Below are 26,173 nucleotides of genomic sequence, written 5' to 3'. Positions count from 1 at the left end.
TCCTAAATGGAATAAAACAAAATTAAAATGAATATAGTCCTATACCGAGCATTCTCTCAACTAAGGCTATTGAAAGTGAACTATTACCTAATACTTATCTAGGCTCGGCTTAGATTCATGGAAAAAGTAATAAGGAAGCCAAGTCTCTTTTCTTTTGTCCCCTTCTGACTCAAGAAAAGATAGGAAAAAAAAAAGGAACTCATTAGGACACCTACCCCAAGTGTAAGTTTCAACCAATCCAAATCCATGGGCCCAATTACAAATCTAATAAAAATGTAGGACCTGAATCATCTGATGTTACTTGATGTAAGTAGATATAATAGTCAGTTCAAACTCTCGACTTGATGGTTTCACATTAAATATCAGCTATCAATCACAAATTACAATCATTAAAATTACAAAAAAAAAAAAAATGTTTAGTAACAAAATGAAGCTAAAGTTACTCTATTCATGGGAAGCAAACTTTATAACATGAAGATATGAATAAAATATATATTGCTCAGGAAAATGCATTGGCTTCAGTTTCTGCACGAACCAAGCTAGCACAAACACCATTAACATGGGAAGCCATGAGTGTCTCATGGTCCCCATACTCCACAACTGCACCATCTCCACAACAGCAATCATTCCGGCCTCTTTGATCGTATTGAGGCGGTGGGCCACTATGATTGTGGTGGCTCGCTTAGTAATCTTCCTTAATGCATCTTGGACATGCTTCTCTGACTCCAAGTCCAGTGCACTGCTAGCTTCATCTAGTAGTAGCACCCTTGATCTCTTCAGTATGGCCCTTGCTATTGCAATCCTTTGTTTCTGCCCACCCGATAACTGGACCCCACTTGCACCAACCTATAAAACAAACAACAATAATCAAGCTTTAGTCCTAATATTTTGGGATCAGCTATGAATTCTCAAAAGACTAACCAAGGGTAGGCCACATGTATACTAGTAAAAAATTAAAAGAAATGGTAAGGTAATTAGAGATTGGTCACTTGCTATGGTGTATCATATAAGGTCCCTCATAAGCCATCTAATTACAATTTCATCTCACCCTTGATTAAACCTTTAAGAGAATGTATTTTAGATCTTATGATAATCCCAGTATTTATTCCATACCTGAGTTTCATAGCCTTCAGGTAGGCCACTGATGAACTTGTGAATGTAAGCTTCCTTAGCAGCCTCTTCGATCTCAGCCCATGACGCATTTGGATCCCCAAATGCAATATTTTCTGCTATGGTCCCTGCAAACAATGCAGGCTCTTGACCCACCAAAGCTGTTTGCCTTCTCAACCACTTAGCATCAAATTGCCTCAAATCAATACCTCCCATCATTACCTTCCCTTGAATTGGATCATAAAATCTTTGTATCAACCATACTACCGTTGATTTTCCTGATCCACATCCCCCCACTAAGGCCACCATGCTTCCACCTTTGACCTTTGAGTTGAAATCACTTAACACAACCACCTCTGGCCGAGAAGGGTATGCAAATTTCACCCTTTTGAACTCAATATCCACTGGCTTTGACCTTTCAATCTTTCTGCCTTTATGTTGATCATTACCAATCAATGGCCTACGATTAATGATGTTGAGTATTGCTGGAATTGCTGTTGCAGCCATGGAAGTGTCTGGGGCTAGACCAGCTAATTGTCCAACAGAAAATGAGCTCAAAACAAGAATGAGAAATATCTTATATACCACCCCAAAGTTTGTTGTGTCTTCTTGGACAAGGCGTGCACCATACCAAAGGATTAAGGTATATGCTCCATACAGGGCACCTTGAGAAAAGCCAAGTGTTAGGCCTTGAATTTGTGACCTTTTCACTGATTTTTTCTTAGGCTCTGCTAAGGCTTGGTCAAATGACTTAATTATCTGTTCTTGAGCTGAAAATGTTGTGACTTTTCTAATGTTTGAAACTGCACCAGATGCAATATTGCTAGCTTTGGCATATGATTTGTTATCAAGTCTTGGTCCAATATTTATGATCAAACTCAAGTAGCTTGCACCAAGGGTAAAAGGAGTGAGAGCTGCAGCTACAAGGGTTAGTTTCCATTGAAGGTAAAATGACACACCAGGTCCAACTGCAGCTGAACTCAATCCCATTAATAAGACTGATAGACGATCACCAAGGACTAAACGAAAACTAGTACAACCAATTGAGAGCCTTGAGACAAGTACCCCAGTGGAGTTTTCTTCAAAATCAAACCAACCAGGTTCTTGCTTTAATATAGATTGGAATAAGAGGTCTCTCACTCTTATTGTGAGATTTGTTCCAGCCCAACCACACAAGCCTTGCTGTCCTGTAATGAAGATTATACACCCAAAGCCAAGCCCAACAAGTACTAAACAAAGGTCACCAACTTTTTGTTTCATCTTTGATGGGGGTTCATCAACATAAAACTGAAGGGATAGGCCAAGAATTAGAGGAAAAATAGATAGAACTGCACCTGCAAGCAATCCCAAGAGAAATCCTAATACTAACATGAAGATGTCTGGTCTTTGTAACTTCCAAATTTCTGAAAGTTTATAATTTTCTGGATTTGTTTCTTGTTTTTCTTCCTTCTCTTCTAGTTCTTCATCTAGCATAGACTTCAGGTAATTCGACCTTGAAACATCATTTAAGTACTTCAATCCCGATACATCATAAGTTGATTTCCCATTCATAGACAACTCAGAAACTTTTCCAGTATTATTTTTTGAAGTGTGGTTTGAAACTGCATCAGAAGCAAGCTTGACAAGGCTATAGTAGGCCCCGGCTTTTTCCATAAGCTGATTATGGTTGCCAATTTCTACAGCAGAACCACGGTCAAGAACCACAATGGTATGAGCATTTCTTACTGTTGCTAGCTTGTGAGCAATGACAAATGTGGTTCTGCCAGAGCAAATCTTGTCAATGGCCTGTTGGACTATGGTCTCAGACTCAGGGTCTAGTGCACTGGTAGGCTCATCCAAGAGAAGGATGCTGGGGTCTTTGATCATGGCACGAGCGAGTGCAATTCGCTGTTTTTGACCACCTGAGAGCTGGGTTCCCCTGTCTCCAACCTGTCCAAGTAAAGTAATTAAACCAAGTCAGAGTATGAATGTGTTTTGTAAGTATTTATATATGTATAATGGTCTATGTATATGTTGTTAACTATGTCTGATTGGACCTGAGTATCATAGCCTAGTGGGAGGTCAGTGATGAATCTGTGAGCATTGGCTGCAACGCAAGCCGCAATTGCCTCTTTCTTGGTAGCATTCTCCTTCCCCATCATCACATTTTCTAATATGCTTGTGGCAAAAAGAGCTGGCTCCTGACCAAGCATACCTATCTGGTCTCTTAGCCACTTGACTTGCAGTGTCCTTAAATCATGACCATCCAATGTGATTGTTCCTGCCAAAATATTTGATACTCTAACCAAATCAGGAGTGAAATGTAGTAATGGCAACACTTTTGCGTAATATGATCATAAGCTTACCTATGATAGGGTCATAGAATCTCTCTATAAGAGCAAAAATAGTGGACTTTCCACCTCCACTTGCACCAACCAATGCAAGAGTCTTATGAGATGGAATCACCAGATGAAGAGAATTGAGAATTTGAGCATTGGGACGAGATGGGTATGCGAAAGTAATGCCTTTGAACTCAATCCTTCCACGAACACTTTTGATTGCCCTCCCTTCAGGGCTGTAGGGATTTATCTCTGGAACTCTGTCCATAATTTCAAACACCCGGCTTGCCGCCACAGTTCCTTGTGCAAATTGAGCATAGTATGATAGCGGCAATGCCAAGCCCCTGTGAAAATGTAGACACGTATCTTTCATGTCAAGTACTAACAACATTGTTGAAGATTTGGTGCCTTTTCAAGAAAATTTCAGAATCATTTTAATGTCATTGTGATGCCCGGAAAAATTTGATAATTTGTTTTTTTGTTAAGTGAAAAATGAAAATAGTAGTTAAGACCTATTAGTGTTAGTTCCAAAGCCTTCTTAAAATGATGTGATTATTTTCTAACAAAATATAGTTGATACATTATACTATTAGATTTTCTAAATTAAGTTATTTATATTTGTTATTTTAAAGTGTTTAAAATTTTGTAAGTTTTTTTTTTCAAGAAAACATAATGCACTTTACATTCAATTTATTATATAAAGCAACATATTTTATAAATAATGTAATGCTTGATTGGGATTTGTTTCTAGTACTCTTTACAAATGATTTATATTTGATAAGTCTTGAATGACCTAAGGATTAAACATATATAAGTAAATTTATCACGAAAAAAAATATACACAAGACTTTAATAACATAATAAAAATGTAATTTTATCAAGAACCTACCAAAATCACACTGAGAATGTGACACAATGAAGCAGCTCCTCTTTCTACAAAAACTTCTACTTCCAAAATATCAACGAAATGGATTGAATGGAAGTAGATCAAAATTTACCTAAATAGACTGAGATAGATCGAAATGGACCAAATGGACTGAGTTAGATCGAATGGACTGAATTAGACTGAAATAGACTAAAGTAGATTGAAGTAGACCTAAATGGATTGAAATTATTCTATAAAAAAAAACAAGGATTGAAATAAACCAAAGTCGATCAAAATAGACCAAAGAAAACCTAATCAACCAAAGTGGACCAAATAGGCTAAAGTAGACCGAATTAGACTAAAATGATCCGAAGTATATCTAAATGGATTGAAATGGACCGAATAAACTGAAGTGACCTAAATGGATTGAAATGGACCAAAGTGGACTGAAGTAGACCTAAATGGAATGAAATGGATCGAAGTAGACCAAAATAAACTGAAGAGAATCTAATGGACCAAAGTCATCCGGAGTAGACCAAATGGGCCAAAGTAGACAGAAACGGACCGAGTAGACTAAAGTGGACTTTATGGACCGATTGGACCTAATTAGACTGAAATAATTTGAAGTAGACCTAAATGGATCAAAACGGACTGAGCTAGACCGATTGAACCAAAGTGGACCGAACGAACTGAAGTGACCTAAATGGACTAAAATGGACCGATATGGACCGAATTAGAACTAAATGGACTGAAATGGATTGAACCGGGCCAAATTGGACCATGTTGGACCGAAATGCTACACTGATGTTGCTTAATGGAGTATAACAACAATAAATGTTATGCTTCAGCTTTTAGATATTATAGATGCAATGTGCAGGATTATGTTTCAAAAGGCACATGTAATTGAGAAACTAATTTTCATTTAATGGAATTAGTTTGCATGATTCTTAGTAATTTCTTAAGAAAGTGGATATCAAGTTTATTACCTTTCCCCAAGATTGACACCAAAGAAACAAGCAATGGCAGCACCTCCAGAGATCTCTCCCCTAGCAACCAAGATACCTCCATACCAGAAAGCCAATGCCCATGTTGAATAAGTAACCAAATAGATTACTCCAATTCCTGCACCCTTAGCAAAGCCAAGCTTTGCTCCAAGAGGCATTGATTTTGTCAACAATTCAGCATATCTTGCAGTCAGTTTATCCTCGGCAACAAATGAAAATACAGTTCTGATTGAACTGATGGTTTGCTCTACCACACTACCAGCTTTCCTATAGGAAACCTGAAACAAAATCACCAAAAAGAATGAGCAAAATGCTAAGACATGACACGAAAAGAAGTTGTTTAGTCCATGTTATTCTCTTTTCTACTTACCTCTTCTTTTGCAGCTAGACCTACATAAATAGCTTTGTAAGCAATACCACAGAACATCATCAATGGGATGACTGAGAAGACTACTAGAGATACTTTCCATGACCTCAAAAATCCAACAGTATATCCACAGATGAAGGTAAATATATGGTGGATGAAGTGTGCCATCTACAGTTAAAAACACATGATCAAAAAAAAAAAAAAAAAGGTGCAAATTTGTTAAAATGCTAATTGTCTTAATAACATGCTACTCAACTTAGCTGTTCTATAAACATAGACATACTGCTGGCTTAAATCTCCAAAAAGAATACTTCATATGAGATTATCTTATAATTATGAAGCAAATAACAAATTATAATGAAAAGGAATGTGAAATATTTTTTTGAAACATTGAGGTTTAACCTTCTCTCCCATCACTTCTTGTATTTGAGCAACATCACTTGAAATTCCATGCATGATATCACTAGTGCTGATTTCTGTGTCAAAAAGGCCATTATCCTGTAGCAGAACTGCTCTTAGATATTCTGTTCTTATTCGTTGGGCAGATCTCTCTCCCACCAGTCTCCAGCAAGTGATCTCTGCAAATTTTGAGATATAGAAAACAGTACACTGTTGTATTACTTTTGAAGACATTTAAGTCTTACAAAAAAGGCTCTAAAAAGTTACAAAGGAAAATGAAATGAAGTATTGTAGGTCTTTATTCTGTAATCTCCCTCTTACCCAGGTATGCTCCAACGACCACAATTGCTGATAATCCAGTCATAATTACCTACCTAAGAATTGAAAATTTCAAAGAAAAAATGATTAATTTCCAGTTAGTCAAAATATATTCTGACTCATTCTTTTGGTTTATTACAACAAAATATTTAAGAATATTAGGATGTAACCTATTAATTTATCCTTTCAGTTTTGTTAGAATAATAGTTAAATGATTAAATTTATATTTTCCTAACAGTTTAAACTTTTAGAACAACTGAAAATTTAATTATCATGGTATTAGAGTAAGTGGTCTTGAGTTTTAAGCTTTTGGAACAATTAAAACTTTATTAGGTGGAACATTGAGTTGCATAATAAGGCTAATCCTCCATTTTCAATCCTTTATCTTCCATGGTTCAATACTCATAGACCTCCCTTCTGAGGTTGGAGGGGCAAATGGTACTTGTTATTTCACTCTAAAAATAATGGCACTAGGGGGGGAAAGGTTATCTATACAGAAAGTTGTGTACCTTCTCTACATCCTTCATCATCTGTTCTTTTTCTCCATTTAACGATTCTGTGGCAATATTATGCACAAACGCTCCAAAAAAATATGAATACCAAGGAAGGGATCCTCCATTAATCAGAGCTCCCAAACAACCCAAGATCACAAGAAATATATCCCACTTTGTTGAATACTTGAACAAGCCAAGCAGCCCAATTGACTTTGCTGGCCCCCCATCACCCTCATCATCATCATCTTCCTCATACGCTGAAACCTTATCACTGTCATTGTACTGATCATCACCCCCATAATGATGACTTGGAGTTTGCTGACCCCCATGTGATAGCCCATGACCATTGTGCTCATAACTATATTGTTCACCATGGTGTCCAATATGTGAAATTTCCTGACCACGGTGATCATAACCATGATGATGATAATTACCAAGGTCATGTCCAATATGTGATAGGTCATGACCATGATGATGATAATTACCTTTATGAGACGAGCCATGAAGAAATTCATGTTCTTGAGACTCATATTTAATCATATTAAGCTCATCTTTCGTAGCCAAAGGACCACTACCATTTCCGCCTCTAATGTCCAATGTTGAAACCCCACGAGGCCTACATTCACCAGAAATGAAACTGTTTCCAAAAAATGGACTCTCGCCGTCTCTAGCAACATAACTTTGGAGCTCAAGCCTCCCTGCAGAAACAGCCCCATAGCCTGAATAATCATGATATGGACTTCTGAAGTCTCGAAAGCCTTTTGATCGAGAGTGGTAATAGTCATTGGCTGAACGACGAAATATACGACTCTCTGAGGGGGGCATGGGAGTCCATGGATTTAAAGCTGCACTTAAGTTGCTACTAGCATGCCAGCTAGTAGGCTCAAACTGCCATGATAGTTCACCTTGCCATGACATGTCATTGTCTGAGGCAAAAGGTGTGGCCGGAGGTCTGTTTCGGGTTCTTCTAGGGGTGGGAGTATGGGACCTGTGATGAGAGCTGGAAGAAGTGCCAAAGTGTGAGCTGGTGGGTGTGTGATGGAGGTGGTTTTGGTGGCTTGAGGGAGAGTAGAATTCCATTTCAAAGGAGGAGTCGGCCATTGATGGAGGAGTGTGATGGTGTGGAAATGTGGCATGAGCTTGAAATGGAATTGGTGAAGAGGAAGGGAAGGGGAGAATATAGAGGTGAAGAAAGAACAAGGACTACATTGTTTGAGTTGGCGTCCATTGTTGGTTTGTTAGTCACTATACTTTGACTCTTCCGCCTGTATTTTAGTTTAGTTAGACTAAGGTGGATTATGGTTAGTTTAATTGGTAAACTCTTTTGTCGGACTTAATTTTTAATTTTGTTTAAATAAAAAAAAAAGTTTATTTTGGTGTCTTGATTAAATAGTAAAGAACAATCATCATAAAGTGAACCTCATAAATTTGAAATCTTATCGAATCTAAAAAAAAAATGAAAAAGATTAGTTGTTAAAGGTTCTGTTTAGTATAGTCCAAGTTGCTCTACAGGATCAGAACAATCGAAAGATAGGTTCAAGGTTCTCTTTGTTTTGTCTGAGTTGAGGTCTTGTAATTGCAAAGGTACAAGGACCAGCAATATTATGCATATTAAGAACAGGAGGGTCTATTGTTCTAGTTTGAAAAAATGTCAAAACATTTTGTTGACTCATCAATTTTTAAAGTTAATAGTGTCATACTATCCTTCTTTATTCAACCAAAGGGAGATTTTAACATCTATTTTAAGTTGCAACACTATTTGAATAGACAAATGGCCTTGTTTTGGGTATGTGAGTTAATCCCTAAAGACAGACATCACAACATAGTGCACGGCCAGCGTATAATGCAAGGAGGCCGGCTACTAAAAAATGTTCATATTTATAGTTGAATTAAGACATTGACTTAATCATTTTAGGAAATATTAAAAAAAAATATATTTGTATCTTTCTAAACTAAGCAATGATTTATAGTTGTAGATACTAAATCTTAGCAGTATTTTCATTTTTTGACTGAAGCAGTATTTTCTTGAATTGTGATGGGTTGTTTTCACTTAATTTTGTTATGAAAACGATTTTTTTTTATTTTTATAGTAAAGATTCTGAGTGTTTGCTAGCGAATAATAACAAATATTCTCTCCCTAGATGGCAGAAAATTATCAATAGTTTATATTTACAAGCTTTCCTAATGTGATTTAACAAGGGCCCGGACTGGATCCACTGGTGAAGAGACCACAGCATCCAACAATGAATGATAGTCAATTATACATGAAAGATTGTCCATGACACTGTCCTCAAAAAGTTCTCAAAAAAAAAAAAAGGAAAAATACTGTTAGAAATACTGAATTCAATAGTATTGTATTTCATGAATAAAATAATATATATGAGTGCCTTTATATAGAAGGCATATGAGTGCTGTACAAGTAAATATGAGTGTAGTACAAGTAGTACAATGTGTGCTCTACAAGTAAGTGATCTAGATGAGCCAAGCCCACATATGAGTGTACGTTAACAGCCCCTCTCAAACTCAAGGTGGATGTGAGACCAACTTGAGGTTGTCAACCAAATCACGAAGGCGTCCCTTAGGATGGGACTTGGTGAAGATGTCTGCAAGTTGATTTTTGGAGGAGACGGAGTAGAGCTTGAGAGCACCATGAACAAGATGATAACGGATCAAATGACAATCAATCTCAATATGTTTAGTCCGTTCATGGAAGACATCATTGTGAGCAATGTGAATGGCACTCTGATTATCACAATAAAGAGGTGTAGAAGAGGATGTAGACACACCTAAGTCTGTAAGAAGCCATCGTAACTAAAGAAGCTCAGATGTGGTATCAGCAAGAGCACGATATTCTGCTTCAGTACTGGAGCGGGCCACAAAGGTTTGTTTCTTACTTCGCCAAGAAATCAAGGAAGAGCCAAGTAGAAAACAATAGCCAATGGTGGACCTACGATCAGTGGGATCTTCTGCCCAATCAGCATCAGAGAATGCACGGAGTACAAGAGGAGATTGAGCTGAGTAGAAAAGGTCATGGAAGAGAGTGCCCTTCAAGTATCGAAGAATGCGCAGAACAGTAGCATAGTGAGTCGACTGTGGAGCAGACAAATACTGGCTGACCTGATGAACAACATAAGAAATGTCTGGACGAGTAACTGTGAGATAAACTAGGCTGCCAACTAATCGTCTGTAAAGAGAAGGATTAGACAATGGTTTCCCCCCCGAGGGAGTCAGATGCGCATTAAGCTCAACTGAGGTGTCAACAGTCTTGCTGTTAGTGAGTCCAGCACGAGACAAAAGATCAGAAGCATACTTGGCTTGAGTAATATAAAGACCATCTGAGGAACGAGTGATTTCAAGACCCAAGAAATAGCTAAGATGTCCAAGATCTTTCATCTCAAACTGCTGAGTAAGAAAATCATTGAGTTCTTGTATGCCACTAAGGTCATCACCAGTTATGATCATATCATCCACATAGAGGAGAAGTAGAATGGTGCCCTTATCAGTACGACGAAGAAATAAGGCAGCATCATAAGGACTGGCAGTGTAACCCAAGCGAAAAATAGTAGAGCTAAATTTTGCAAACCAGGCTCGAGGAACTCCCAAAGCTTAGGGAGGAATTAAAGAGATAATTTTACCATCAAATCCAACTAGCATCAAAATGGACAATTACGTTTTCATAGTTTAAAATATGAGACTTCTCAAAAAGAAAACAAATGAAAATACAAGATATCAATCTGCACCAGGATAGATATACCTATTACCTATCCACCTGCTGGAAGGTTATGTATGATATAATTTGGATGGATTTGATTTGATTGGATTGAATTGTTTAAATTTGTATTAAGCGGGTGTGTGTGCTAATTTTCATTTCGAATTTTTACTTACTAGATGAATCTTGAGTTCATTAGTGATTATGAAAAGTTTCGATTGCAACTTTAAAAAAAAAAATTTTTGATAGTTGGGGAAAATGAGATTTGACCTTGAATGTCATTACTCTTTTCCAAAAATATGATTTCTATTTTTCTTTCATTTTAATACCTACAATTATTTATTTATTTTATTGAATGACAATTTTATACCTATAAAGGATGCGTGACAAGGTTTGACATAAAAAACTTGTTACTCGCAACATTGGTTTACAACATATGGTTTTATTCTTCCCCAATAACCCATTGAACATATTCAAAAAATGAAAAGAAAAAAAAGAGTAGCCCATTGAACATACCATCAGGTATTATTAGTGATATGCAAGAAGCCTATATAGAAGTGCTATGAAGCTTCTTTTTTTTTTTTTTTTTGGAAGTGCTATATCCAATTTATAACAAATTATAGATAGTAAGTTAATATTGGTTATAATTTAAACTTACTACTAAAATTACTTTTTTACTCACCAGTAATAACCCATAACAATTTGTCACTTATGAGGCTTTGTTGGTAAGATGAGAATGAGAGATCAAATTCCAAGTAGATAATACCAAGTCCTATGTCTCACTTATTGCTTTAAGACCAAATTCTATATGAAAGGTTGAGATTTCAGTGAAAGAATTCAGCCTGTTCAAAATGGTACAAAGATGAGTACTGCCATTTATATCCACATTGTCTTTTTTCCTTCTTGGGATGCAATTTATGAATTAATGTTTAGTAAAGAGGATGATGGTCATTACTCATTAGTCACATTAAACATATGAGGGCATGAACATGTGTACCATTATATTGGAGACGGTTTTCACCATTTGAACCAGAGAATAAGTTCATGTCAACCCGGCACGGCCTATAAGAGAAAAGGCATATTTATTGACACCTATATTTCAGTTATCATAGTACACACGATCATAAGCTAAAAAGTTCATAATCCACACGCATGCACACCTCAGTGTTTGGCACGGGTTTAAAAAGCCTAATGTTCGGAGTCCGCTTATTTTGCTGAAATTAAAATTTTTTATTGAAATTACTGAAAATAAATGTAAAAGTTAGCTGAAATAATATAGTGGGGTCTGTGAATAGTACCAAAAAGTGCAGTAAGACACATGAATAATAGCAAAAATAAGTTGACAAAATTAATTATGCCAAACGGACTAGTTTATTTTCTACTATTCAATTTATTTTTGTTACTATTCAGTTTATTTTTGTTACTATTCAGCTTATCTTTGCTACTATTTATAGGTCTCATTACACTTTTTTGTACTATTAATAGGTTTCACTGTATAGTGAAATGCCTTTTAGCTTTATCTATAGTATTTTTAGAAAAAAAAAAATTTAGTTTCAACTAAATAAACTATTCCCAAATAGACACTTAAGGTGTGATTGTTTGGAAGTGAAATATGGTGAATAAAAAATTTTGAAGAGAAAATACGGCAGAAAATGGGTTTGCATGTTGTTTGGCTAGGAGGGGAAAAAAACGTTTGTGGGACCAGGCATTTTCCACCCGACCCACACAAAACTTTTCTCTCCCAAACAGAGAGAAAAGAGGGGAGAAAATGCTAAGGCCTCTTCATCCTTATCTCTTAGCATCGATGGACTCCACGTTCTCTTCTTCTTCTTCTTCTTTTTGCCTTGTCCTCGTTATATTCCACATTCTATTGAATTAATCTATTGTTTCTTGTTGATTTTTTGTTTCGTATGGAATTGAAATGTTTTTTTTTTTTTTATCATCATTTGTTGATCTGCCTTATCCTCGTTATTTTCCTTTTTTTCCTAATAAGTTAGGCAAAGAACTGAAGTACTTTCGAAAAAGATGCGTGCCAGTAACTCGTCTAGTGAAGAGTAGAAGTTTCAGGTCCGAAAATTACAGATCTCAGACAAAAACAAGGGTTTCATAGAGCTACTGAGGCAACTAACTGTTTGTGACTCTGTATTTGACAAAGATTTTGAAGATCGATTTTGGGAGCTCAGTGCCCTTGGAGATGACCACATTATTTTTGTGATAGAAGATGAATCTTCTGGGAAAATTATTGCAATTGGGAGCATTTTCATTGAGAAATTTTTTTTGAGGAATTGTGGCAAAGTTGGGCACATTGAAGATGTTGTAGTTGACTCCAATGCTCAAGGGTTGAAATTAGGCAAGAAAATTATTGCATTCCTCACAGAGCATGCTCATTTGATGGGATGTTATAAGGTGATTCTTAACTGCAGTTTGGAGAATAAAGTGTTTTATGAAAAATGTGGCTTTAAACAGAAAGAAATTCAGATGGTTAAGAGGCTGTTTGGTTTTTAAAATTTCATCACTCATCACTTAATTTTCGCCACTCATCACTCATCATTCATCATTCATCACTTATTACCCATCACTTAAAATACCCCAATTTCCTAAACTCCATCCGTTTGGCACATATTTTCAACTTCTCATCACTCAAATTTTTCTACTTTTTGTGGGACACATACCTGAGCATCATGTCATAAGTTCTATTAGCCTACCCACCTCACCCTCAACTCATTTCATTTCATTTTCTTCTCCTTTAGTCACCATTGCCCTGTTACTCTCCTAACACAAACTTGAACCTAGCTAAGATAGAAGACGATCAGACCTATGGCGCCGATCTCCACTATCACTAGGGCCACTCGATCTCCTCCGACGTGTAGCGGTGGTGCCAATCTCCCACCTTCTCAACACACCAGCTCTGATGAAGTGTGAAGAAACGTGACCCATGTCTATGTTTTATTGGTGTTGATTTTTGAAAACCCCAAGGCTTGATTTTTCATAGACCCCTTAAGTTTTATTGGCAAAATTTGTAAAGATTTTTTGTGGGTATTTTTTTGTTTGAAAATTTTGTTTCTTGATTTTTTTTATGGGTTTGAGACTGAGATGATGGTGCCGAAGATGGAAATGGAGAAGAAAAATAGCAATACCCACACACAAACATCCTACTAGGTTTCTTTTTTTGTGCAGTTGGGGTTGTGTTTGTTTTGGGTTGAGGTTTGTTTTGGGTTGATGTTTGTTTTGGAGATTGTTTGAATTGAAAAGTTTGTTTCTTGATTTTGGAAGGATGGAGAAGATGGTGGATCTGAGCTCTGATTGGTAGTGGAATGAAGATGGTGGTATAATTTACCCAAAAAAAAATGTAACCAAACCCAGAAACCCAATGTGAAAAGGAAAGAAAAGAAGAAGAAGGAGAAAAAAAAAAAAAAAGAGAAGAGAACCCAAGCCTAGAAACCTAGTGAAAAGGAATGGAAATTAAAAAAAAATGCAACCAAACCCAGAAACCAACATGAAAAGGAAAGAAAAGAAGAAGAAGAAGAAGAGAATAGAGAAAGGTGATCCAGACCCAGCGTGAAAGACAAAAAAAAAAGAAAAAAAAAAGAAAAAAAAGAAGACAAATGTGTTGGAGAGAGAAAAAGGTATGACCGTGGGTCTCTCAATATGTGCGTATTTACAAAAATGCCATCATAACTCTGTTTCCATAACTTGAAAACACCTAAAATGTATTTTCAGTTTTCATAACCGATCACTCAAAAATCAGAGAATTGAGTGATGGAAACAAAACTTGAAAACAAATCCAAACAAGCTTCTCTCCGTGGGTTCCACCATTTTTGAGTAGTGAGTGATGGAAACACTAAAAACCAACCAGCCCCTAAGTACTTTATTTGGTTTTATTTTTGTATTACATACAAACCATTTTTGGCAGCGGTTGTTGTCTAATTATATTTGGAGATTTTTTTTTTCAATTGGATTGAGGAAAATTCTCTTTGTGCATGGTGTCTACATGTACAAGATAGGTTTTCTCGAAATCAGTGAGTTTAGATGTTCAGTTCCTCGTTCACAATTACATCGTTTTGCCCATTGGTAGCATCAGCTTCAGCATCAATAGGTGGGATATCGTTCTGGCCATAGTTAATATCAGCAAGTGGGACTTCGTTCTGGTGGTCATTAGCAACAACAGTAGGTTGTCTTGCAGTCCAAATGGACCAAATCCTTCTGCATATGCATATCAGTAGTAGGAGTAGAACAACAAAGTTGACAAGGGACCCAACTACATCATGAATGAATGAGTTCTAGGACTGACACAACTTGCTGGAATCTGAAACAAAATGGAATTGTTAGGATAACAGTAAAGTTGACAGAGCATTAATAATGGGTTATGGGGAGAAAGAAGCTGAAATACTTTCTCACCCTTCATCTGCCATTGAGATTATTTGGTGAAGATCGCTTATTAACCGCAGGAGTAGAACAACAATGCGGTCAAGAGTCCCAACTACTTCAGAAATGAGTTCTAGGACCAACTCAACTTGTTGAAATCTAAAACAAAAATAGATTGTTAGAAAAAATTTACAGAGTGCCAATAATGGGTTGTGGGGAGGAAGAAGTTGAAACTCTCTCACCCATCATGATTCATGTGCCATTGAGATTATTTAATCCATTTTTTCAAAATTATTCTTGATGTGTTCTAAAAAGAGTATTTACAAACAAATTCCCAAAAAAAAAAAAGGTTAAAAAATAAATAAACATATGGCTACTACTAACATTATGTAACTAAATTAATTCTGCATTAAAAGATTTTATCTTTTTAAAATTTTTCTTTATGACTAAGAGGTCTCAAATGGTCAAAATGTAATTACCAAATACCCAAAAATTGGATGATTTAGTTGATCAGTGATACCATTTATGACCAAAGCTGGTTCCGATCAATATATATTAAATTGATTAATGAAACTTTCATAATATTGATGAGAATGAGAATCTTTTATTCCACCCGTAATATTCCATTTTTTACACCGGTATGCATTTTCCTAAACAAGGGGAAAAAATCAGTATATCATGTGCATGTGAAAAAAAGAAGGTGTGGCATATTACGATTGTTGGAATAGAAAGTGGACCAGTCAGATTTGGACATCATTATATTGATTTTGGGGCAACCTTTTCGTTCTAACAAAGATTTGTTGATCTACACAAGTTTTAATGTAGTAAGTGGTTAAGAAGCAGTGTGATGCATCTATTCTAACACATTAGATGGGTATATGTACACATAATTTCACACTAGCTACGATTTTTAAGCAAATAATTTTTTTTTTTCTGTTTTTTTTTTTTATAAAATAAAAATGAGGGGGTATTCGAGTCCAATATTTGTCATGGAAGAGATTAGAAACTACCACTAAACTACAAGATCAATGACAAGCAAATTATGATTTAGTGCAGAGTGCTCAGACTATCAAATGCTATTACTTTATATAAATAACTTTCTCTTTTTTTTCTTTTCTTTTTTTATACTGGCCCATTCTTTGTTTTGACAATATAATACCATTGTAGGCTAATCTAACAAAATTAATCCATGTATCTTCTTGATTTGGTGCTTCTTTATGATAGTTTAAACTTATTGGCTTAAAATATAAGTCGAATAAAAATACAATTGTAACTAAAAAAAATATTAAAGCCACAAAAAACTATACATAAATTAGATAAAGAAGTCAGCTTATAAGCTGAAACAAATGGGCTCTTAATGGAATTTGATCATGGGAATCGAAACATGAAACTGGAGGCAAAGAGAAATATTTTATAATTAGTAAAGGTAACAACTATAATTTAGCCAACTTTTAGCAAAAAGCCAAAAAAGTTGATACCCAAACAGACACCAAACTCCTCATTAGATTGACCAAGATCCTATGCTGCTGAATTAACAAAGCTAAATTTGAGTCAGAATAGAAAGAATTTTGATGGACTCCACTCAGCAAATTCACGCAGGAAGTTGCTCTAAATGTGAAGCAAAAAGAAGATGATTAAAGTGACTCTTGAGTGTGGATTTGGCTTCTATTTCAAGCACCTTAATAACAGAGGATTTAAGTCTAGTGTGAAAATTAACAAATCAAAATTGCTTTTCAGACTTCAACCTCATTTGAAAATTGAACCAATGTCCATGTTTAGGGATGACAATAGGGCGGGGAGAGGTGAGGCCGAAGGATGGGATCTTTCCTCCTACCCCACATAGTTTTGTCTTGCCCTATACCCATCCCGCTCCACATGACAGGAAAGTTTTTGTTACCCCGTCCCTACCCCTTAGGGCCTTGTGAAGTCTCACCCCACCCCATAAAACTCTACTTTTTGTTCATTTTCCCTAAAACTATTTCATTAATAAAAATATCCTTGAAATTATAACTAAATTTATCCCATTAAATCAAACTAATTTTTAACAAAAACTGAATAATAATATCCAAGTGTTTAACAAAGACAATATCACAACAAAAACAAAATCTCATAGTATAACAAATAAGAAAATAGAGGCAGAAAGCCATGTTGGATAGAATAAAATAAGCTAATATTGATATTTTATTTAAATAGTAGGGTTTTAGGGTATGAAAAATTTACAATTATAACATTTATTAATGCAAGGTGGAGCGAGGTGAGTCTAAAAAGTCTAAACTCATCATCGCCCCGCCCCGTGGTGCGGGGCTAAAATCTCACCACATCCTTACCCCACCACCTTTACAGGGTGAAAAAAATTCGCGCAAAGTAAAGCAGGGAGGGGTGGGTCAAGTGGGGCGGGGCAAAATTGCTATAAAAATTGATGTTGGAAGTTAGAAGAGTAACACAATTGTTAATTAACTCTCATATTTATAAGAAGAAAGAGTAATACTACTATTTAGAGTAAGTAGCACTCCCTTTGAGCTATTCTAATTTTAAGCATCTTGACACACTAAAATTACCAAGTACCAATGCCTTTGTATTTTATTGCGCTTAAATGCTTCTTTTTGCTTTTAAGACATTTTTTTGTCTATTCAATAAGCTTATTCATTTTCTTATGCTCTTCTTACTATCATGGTATTTTATGCACCAGACCATTCTATCCCTATACTTCTTAATTGGTTATAGAATATATTTATCATTTTAGGATCACATATTATAGTGTTTTTTTTTCAACTACTGTGATGCAAGGAGCACCAAAAAAATTTCAGATTTTAATTTTGAACTTGAAATTATTTTTCTTTTTGAATTTGGTTTTTTATGGGATTTAATTAGATATTTCATATGGATGTAATTCTTGAAAGTTGAAACCCTATTAAACTAGTGCTCTTGTAATCATGAAAGACTTTAAGATTGGAATAAGAAATTCACGGTATGTGTTTCTCTTTGTATGGTGGTGATGTCAAACACACTTAGGTGATGATGCCTAAGGTTTTCAAGCAGATTCTTGGTGGTGAACCCAAGCATTTGTTCTGTTTATTTTACTTTCCTCTTTATCTCAATATTCCTACCCTTTTTCTACATTATGTTGTGACTTAAATCCTACAAGTATTGAGAATATTCAGAAAATATGAAGATTTTCATTTTCATGGCTATGCAGATATATAATTAGATATCGTTTCTTTTTCAGAGTTGATGTTAGATATAAAATTAATCTCTGCTTAAATATGCTCTTTCATGCAGGTATGTTGGTATCTCGAATAGCTTAAGGGCTGTATTTTTTGGTAAATTCCCCTATCCATGTATAGGGATGTCTTTGCAATGGTTTAGCGATGGTGGGAATAATTGGTTCTGAACTGCTAATTTTCGTACTTCCTAACATCCATTTTTCTTGCCTGGGTGCAAACAGCTAATCTGTTCTCTGTAGACATTTCTGTACCCTTGGGCATCAATTTATACCATTCATTAATCATGTGATCATCATCGTTTCCACTAGCAATGCATATTTGAAAGCATTAGACAGATTTATACAGCACTTGTCTGTAAAAAACTGGTATTGGTTTTGCTAATGGGTGTTGGTGATGGTTGCAGGCCTTGCTTTTAGCACTGCATGTGTTGATCGGTGGTTGATTAGTGAGTGTCCATGCATGTATTGTAATTAGTAGGAAAGGTCTATGGAGTTTTCATTTTCACAGTTAATGTTAATACCCTTCTTGAGCACTATCTTGGGGGCCAAAAAGGTTAATATGTTGGGTACAATCTTTGTTGAAAGGAACTCCAGCTCTCACTTCTCATAGAGATTCATCCACCTGATAGATTTGAAATGACTGTAATGGCCTCAGCCCCTCCCGAATCAGAGGTTCAATATTGTATAAGGGATATACAGTGTAAAATAGGTAGGTAATTTATACAGGCTTTCAAATGTGACTTGCCACACGGTCGCAAAACAAGTATATAACAAAAACTATCAAATGATAACTTCATTATACTTTGTAAGGGCCTTGATAGAAGAGAGCAAAGTGGAGAAAGGAATTTCATCTGCCTCTTTTCTCTTAGATGTACCAAATGGAGGCAATCAATTAGACACCTTCCAAACGATTTTTTTTTTTTTTTTGGGGGTAAGCTCTAAGGGCAGATTTACTATTGTCACCACCCTTTAAAATTATACTTAAATACAATATTGGTAATGCAACTTGCTAGTTCAAATATGGCCGATGTTCAGAGCTATATTGAAGCTTTGATGATTTTTTTTTTTTTAGAGATAATTACAACATGCTGCTAGCCCTGCAGCTCGAACTCTTCCTCCCCTAGACCCCTAAGCACTTTGTACATGGAGAGGTGACAATTCAGTTACAAGACCTTTAGCAAGCTTTGATGATTTAGCACATTAAAAAGTTTCTTCGCTCACATTGAATGTCATCTATGCGACTATATCTACATTTCTATCTATCTACTAACTATATAAAAAGTGTCAATGACACTTTCTACTGTTCTTTGGTTTAGTCAAGTACCTTGTCTGTTTTTTGTGAGTCCAAATGTTGAGTTTTGTTGAGAAAAAGCCAGTCTCATTTTCAGTGATAGACCCAAACAAAACTTGATGTACTAAGGCATGTCTTTAGTGTTTTTGGCTGAGTCAATTTGGAGAGAAAAAACTCACAGCTTCACGACACCTGGCCTCTTTTCTTTTCTGTTTTTTTTCTTTCTTTTAAACACCTGGCAACATTTTCCACTTTAAAAAGATGTGTGAGAGAGAGAGAGACAGAGACAGAGACAGAGACAGAGCTCAGACATGGCAAAAGATTCAGACTATGGTGCATTCATGGAGAAGTTCGTTCTACAACCAAGCCCATCAGCCCATGAGCTTCCTTTGAATTCACTCACCTTTGCTGTTAAAGACATGTCAGTCCTAATATACACTTTCACTTTTATTAGTTTTCAGTTATACTATTTATCAATCATCTTTGTCCTCCAAAAATTCAAAGCTTTCGTACTTGTTTTCTTTTGCTTTTAAGTTTTAACTACTGGGCTTTCTCCAATTTTTTATTTTGAAGTGTGTTGGTGCGTGAAAAATCATGCACAGTAAAATTCAGAGTGAGATAGTCTTTTATGAATCTTAACTATTGGGTTTAAGCCATGCTTTTTTGAAGTTTGAAGTTTGTGTATCTATATTCTTTAATTGTGTGTGCAAGCTTCTGCATCAATGTCATATATTGTTTGTGATTTTGTGTTTTTTGTGTGTGGATAACAATATCAGCAATTGGGTTTTTTTGTGTGTGTGTGTGTGTTGGTCTGCAGACTGCAGATTGTGTGTGTGTATTAGATTTGTCTTTTTATGTTTTTTATCTGGAAACAGATATGATGTGGATGGATATGTGACTGGGTTTGGAAATCCTGACTGGGCAAGGACTCATCCGGCTGCCACGTCGACAGCCCCAGCCGTTTTGTCAGTCTTAAGGGCAGGTGCTACATGCATTGGTAAAACTGTCATGGATGAAATGGCATGCAGGTTAGTATTGAAAATATCAATAACTTGATTACCATCTATTAACTTTTTTTTTTGGAATTGATAACAATTCAATTCAAGATTATCACCATGTCTCTATGTATAACATATAGTCTAAACAAATTTTTTCACATGGAAAATGACATGAAATATGATACTGAAAAAAATTCATGTCTGCCCAGGTTCTAATTGCTTACTAAATAGTTGAGGCCTCACTTAGTTATTCATCTTGAAAAAAAAAAGGGCCCCTTAATATTCATATCATAGTTGTTGGGCATATCAATGAAGGGACCGCATATTTTTCACAGTATAGAAGGAGAAAATATACATTATGGCACACCTAGAAATCCATGTGCGCCTGATCGGATACCCGGAGGATCTTCCAGTGGATCAGCTGTTGCTGTAGCCGCAAAGCTTGTTGATTTTGCCTTAGGCAAGTTTCTTTCGTGGACAATTTTTACGTTTCTTGGATTTTCCTCAACAAATTTAAACAAAAAGTTCTTTCTATCATAGGAACTGACACTGGAGGAAGTGTAAGAGTACCTGCATCATACTGTGGAATTCTTGGCTTTCGGCCTTCACATGATGTCGTTTCTACAACTGGAGTTATTCCTATGGCACAGAGTTTTGATAGCATGGGTAAGGAACTGACCATTTGATGGCTTGATTTGAAATTTCTAAACTTAATATTGTGTGCATCTAAAACAGATTCAACTCTGCACCTGAAAGGTATGGCCATATGGTGATGATATTGTTGACATTGGTACATTGGTTTAGACAATGATGCAACAAGAAACTTCTGTTTTTTGAGTTTTTCCTCAATGTCTAATGACCAAAATTGCTGCTATTTTTTTTAATAGTGTGATTAGTGATTCCTCATCTATTTGGTCCTTTTAATGGCACACACTTTGTTCTAACACCAATTTCTCATCCAGGATGGTTTGCTAGGGATCCTGTGATTTTGAACAGAGTTGGACGAGTACTAATGCAATTACCTGATGTGGATCCTGTCAACCCCTCCTAGATAATTATTGCTGAAGATTGTTTCCAGCTTTCAGCCATTCCAAGTGATCGTGTTACTGAACCACTTTTTAAATCAGTGAACAAGCTCTTTGGAGGTTAGTGCATTGACCATATAAATTTGTTGGTTGTATAGTTCTATATGTGGGACGAGTTCGTACATCATATAGATTTGAAATAATTCAATCTTGTTTCATTAGAATTTTAATTACAAAAGCCCCCTCTAGAGTGGATTTATGCAGTATCACCCTAAAAAAGATGGTAATTTACTAGAGTGTCTCCTTAATCATGTGGCGAATGAGACATTTTTTTTTAATGCTAAAAAGAGAAAGAGAGAAAGCTTAGATCTTTATCAATTTTATGCCATATAGTATTATTTCATTGTTTTTCTGTTTCCAAACACATCCATGTTTGCGCAAGTATTTTTTTTCACTGAATGAGAAGTCGCATCATGCATTTCACAAATAATGCAGGTGATCTTGTAAAGCATGCAATCCTTGGGGACTATGTCAAGGAAAAAGTTCCAAGTTTAAAACAATTTATGACTGAGGAAACTGCAGATCAAGAGTACAATATACCATCTTTGGCAGCCCTTTCAAGTGCCATGCGGCTGCTTCAAAGGTGCTGATTTTCACTATCTTAATTAATTCAAATGACTTGAATGATAACTGTGATATCGGTGTTTATCTTTCTAGATGATAATAATGTTCTTATATAAACATTGGCTCCTGAACTTACTAATTTTGCAAAGCTTAGGTATGAACTCAAGAAAAACCATGGTGAATGGGTCAGTACTGTCAAACCTGATTTGGGTCCTGCAATATCAGAAAGGATATGCAAAGCCGTTAGGACAACAGATGAAAATGTGGATGTCTGTCACTCTGTAAGGACTGAACTATGTGCTGCTCTTAATGCTCTTCTTGGGGTAATCTCTCTTTTCCTATGCTGCTGAATGTTTTAACAAAACTAGGATCGTCTATATGGAAATCCCATAATCCCACAATTATTATTTTTTTTTTTAAATAAGTTTGGTGCTTAATATGTGATCGTGGATGTGTCTATGAGATGACAATATGTGCTTGTATGCCTCTATAGGACACACCCTCATCTTCCATAAAGAGAAACACCCTTGAGGCAAAAGAGGCACTAAAAAGTAAAAGATAATTTGTATGCATTAAAAATTAATTTCTACACCAAGACATTTGTTCTTTTAATCTTTTTATCTTATAAACACATCTCAATCAAATTCTCTCTAATTCAAATTTTAGAACTAGGAGTGATGTGATTGCAGTTGTTCAGTCTATTTAGCTTCAATTTATTTATGTGCGAAACACAATTTGAAAAAGAAAAAAGGTTAAGTGTTTTCATGCTATTGACACAAACAAGATGGAATACAGGCCTATTTCTTGGAAATGCATTCCAAAGTGAAAGTGAAATTATTTTCTTCAAGAATTACAGATTGTTTTAAACAAATTACATATGTTGCTTTTTAAACAAATTACATATATATATATTGACTGGTGTTTTCCATTACAGTTGTAGTCATATTCTTTCTACAAGTACTAACTGGAGTTTAAAATTTTTGAAAAGTGGTGAGGGTAGTGAAAGTTGCATATAGTTATGACATGCTTGTATTTCAAAATTGAGTAAATTTTAGGAAGTATAGAACACCATATCTGCATCTCTTTTCTTTTTCTCTCACAAACAACCTGTAGCAGCTAAAGAAAGTGGTATCATCTCTGATAAATGAATTCAACTTTCCACTATCTTGAGTTACTCTTCTGTATGACGATTTTTCAGGATTGTGGTGTCCTGGCAATTCCCACGGTTTTAGAGCCTCCACCAAAACTACAATGTGATCCGATTTCATTAGAAGCTCTTTCAGTCAAGGCTTTTAGCTTGGTGTCAATTGCTGGATTATCCGGATTCTGCCAAGTTCTCTCTCTCTCTCTCTCTCTCTCTCTCTGTGTCGAGGCATGACGTTCTTACTTTTTCCTTGTTTGTTTTAAGACCTTTGAAAAACCACATAAATTTGTTTCTGCATATCTACAGGTGAGCATACCACTAGGGCTGTATGATAATCTTCCTGTGTCAATTTCCTTGTTGGCGAAACATGGCTCAGATGGGTTCCTGCTTCATCTTGTTGAGTCTCTGTACAAAAATATCCAAGAAGAGGCTGGCATTGCTGAGAAAAAGGGTTACTGAATTCTCTCTCCCTAATGTTTTAATGTAACTGTTACATCCTACTCAAAGAAATAAAATTGGGATAGGGCTTTCTGCTTGCACTTTGGTGCCACAGAGGCCATTTAATCCCAAAACACTTTAATTCTCCAAGTGACTCTGTAATGTAACTAATAACTACTTGATCATCGTCAATATATATTGTGCTATTTCCAACTCAATGGATTATACTTCATAGCCAGACCTTTCTCCAGTTTTATCTTCAGTTTGAGACAATCAAGGAATTTTGCGCTAGATATACCTTTTGATAATAGATTTAGGTTTAAAACAATTACTTATCCCAGTTTATAATTTAATACTGGAGATAAGATAGTATAACTTGGACATAGATCGGAGGCATTGAATAAGATGGCTAGTATCTCTATATCTTCTATATCTATATATAAAAGCGCCAATGCACGTATGCACTGTAGCTACCGTGCTTTTGGTTTAGTTAACTGGCACTGTAGCTAAAGTTTTTTTTTTTTTTTTTTCCTTTTAAATATTTGGTATATATATTGTTATACTGACACAACAAATTTCATAATATTTTTACGCGAATGCGCATATCTCTTGGTTTAGTTAACTGGCACTGTAGCTACAGTGCCTAAAGTTTTTTTTTTTTTTTTTCTTTCGGCAATCGGTTTGTGTTTTTTTTTTTTTTTTAATATTTATGTAAGATAGTATATATATTGTTATACTGACACAATAAATTTCACAATATTTTCACAATTATTAACGTGTCAATTCCTTACGAGTCGAAATAAAATAAAAAATATGAAATTGTGACCAATCACAACTAAAAATAAATGTTTTGTGAAAATGTTGTAACACTTGTTATCACGATATTTTCACAATTGTTGAAAACTCAATTTCTTATAGATCAAATAAAAAATTGCTAAGTCCACAATATTTTCATATTAATTTCACAACAAATCATAAGTGGTAAGCTACTATTGATGGATAAAAAAAGTGATATCAGTTGTGGGTCCATTTTAAAATCAGTAACAATTTGCCATTTAGAATTTGTTATGTAAATATTATGGAGATAGCATTTCTATAATATTTATATATATATATATAACCAAAATTTATCACGATTGAAAATAAAAGTATTGTGAAAATATTGTGACATTTTGTTATGTTCCTAGACTTCTCTTTTGGTTTAGTCAAATTTGGTGAGCAAAAATTCATTGTTTCACGTATAATTTTCTTTTGTTGGTTTTTTTTTTTTAATGCATAGTTTAAAGTGCGTGTCCCAATTAAAAATCAACAACAATTTACCATCTAGAATTTGCTGTAAAAATGTTGTGGATATAGCATTATTCTAAAATAAAATTATAAAATGTCATATCAGGACCCACCATAGCTAAAATAAAAGTATTGAGAAAATATTGTGACATTTATTGTGTTCCTAACTTTTTTTTTCTTGTTTAGCCAATTTGTTGAGCCAAAATTCATAGTTTTACAGACAGTTTTCTTGGGGGGTTTTTTTTAACACATTGTTTAAAGTAAAAAACACATAATTTACCAACAAAAAAAAAATTTATAGAAAAAAGTACTTTCCCCCTTTATGTTTGGAGTAGTTTTATCCCCTAACTTTAAAGTTGAATAATTTCCTCATTTATATTTTGTACACAAGCATATAATCTCTATTGTTACTCTCTTAGTTAAATCATAACAAAATCTTATGATTTCTAGAATATTTCATCGTGCAATATCTAAAAATGTCTCACTAAATTTTAATGTCCCAAAAATTTTCTTTGTATATTTTGAGATTTATGTGTTAGTTATACTTAAAAAGTAAAAATTGTGATCTGGTATTGTGAGGTCACTTCCCCAATTAATCGGTAATTGTCCTCTTTGGGGAGCCAGTCCCTCACGGTTTTGTCCTCGTCCCCGAGTGTAGGCAGGATTTTCACCCGGACCAAGGGCTGGCCTTGTAATCGTAGGCTTGACACCAAGTCCCACATCGGTTAGAGAACCCTCCCACTCATGGTTTATAAGCTTCTGGAGCGACCATGAGTGTACCACTACTACACATGGTCCGGGTGAAAATCCTCCCTGCACTCGGGGACGAGAACAAAACCGTGAGGGACTGGCTCCCCAAAGCGGACAATTCCGATTAATTGGGGAAGTGACCTCACATTAAAAGGGCTGGCCTTGTAATCGCAGGCTTGACACCAAGTTCCACATCGGTTAGAGAACCCTCTCACTCATGGTTTATAAGCTTCTAGAGCAACCATGAGTGTACCACTACAACACCTTGTAATCGCAGGCTTGACACCAAGTCCCACATCGATGTGGGACTTGGTGTCAAGCTTGCGATTACAAGGCCAGCCCTTGGTCCGGGTGAAAATCCTGCCTACACTCGGGGACGAGGACAAAACCGTGAGGGACTGGCTCCCCAAAGCGGACAATTACCGATTAATTAGGGAAGTGACC

The 26,173-nt window shown here is 35.6% G+C and overlaps 3 pseudogenes; 2 read left to right on the top strand and 1 right to left on the bottom strand.

Annotated features, from left to right (window-relative positions):
* Window positions 1-460: 460 nt before the first annotated feature.
* On the bottom strand, window positions 461-7,976 carry LOC142633349 (ABC transporter B family member 19-like; annotated as a pseudogene).
* A 4,633-nt stretch (window positions 7,977-12,609) lies between these two features.
* On the top strand, window positions 12,610-13,089 carry LOC142633480 (glucosamine 6-phosphate N-acetyltransferase-like; annotated as a pseudogene).
* Window positions 13,090-19,725: 6,636 nt separating this feature from the next.
* LOC142634286 (amidase 1-like) lies at window positions 19,726-23,910 on the top strand (annotated as a pseudogene).
* Window positions 23,911-26,173: the final 2,263 nt, after the last annotated feature.

Source organism: Castanea sativa, chromosome 5 (genome assembly GCF_040712315.1).
Source record: "Castanea sativa cultivar Marrone di Chiusa Pesio chromosome 5, ASM4071231v1".
In the NCBI taxonomy this organism is placed as follows: Eukaryota; Viridiplantae; Streptophyta; class Magnoliopsida; order Fagales; family Fagaceae; genus Castanea; species Castanea sativa.
Note: the sequence above shows the minus strand (reverse complement) of the source record. Positions and strands in the feature narration are given on the sequence as shown.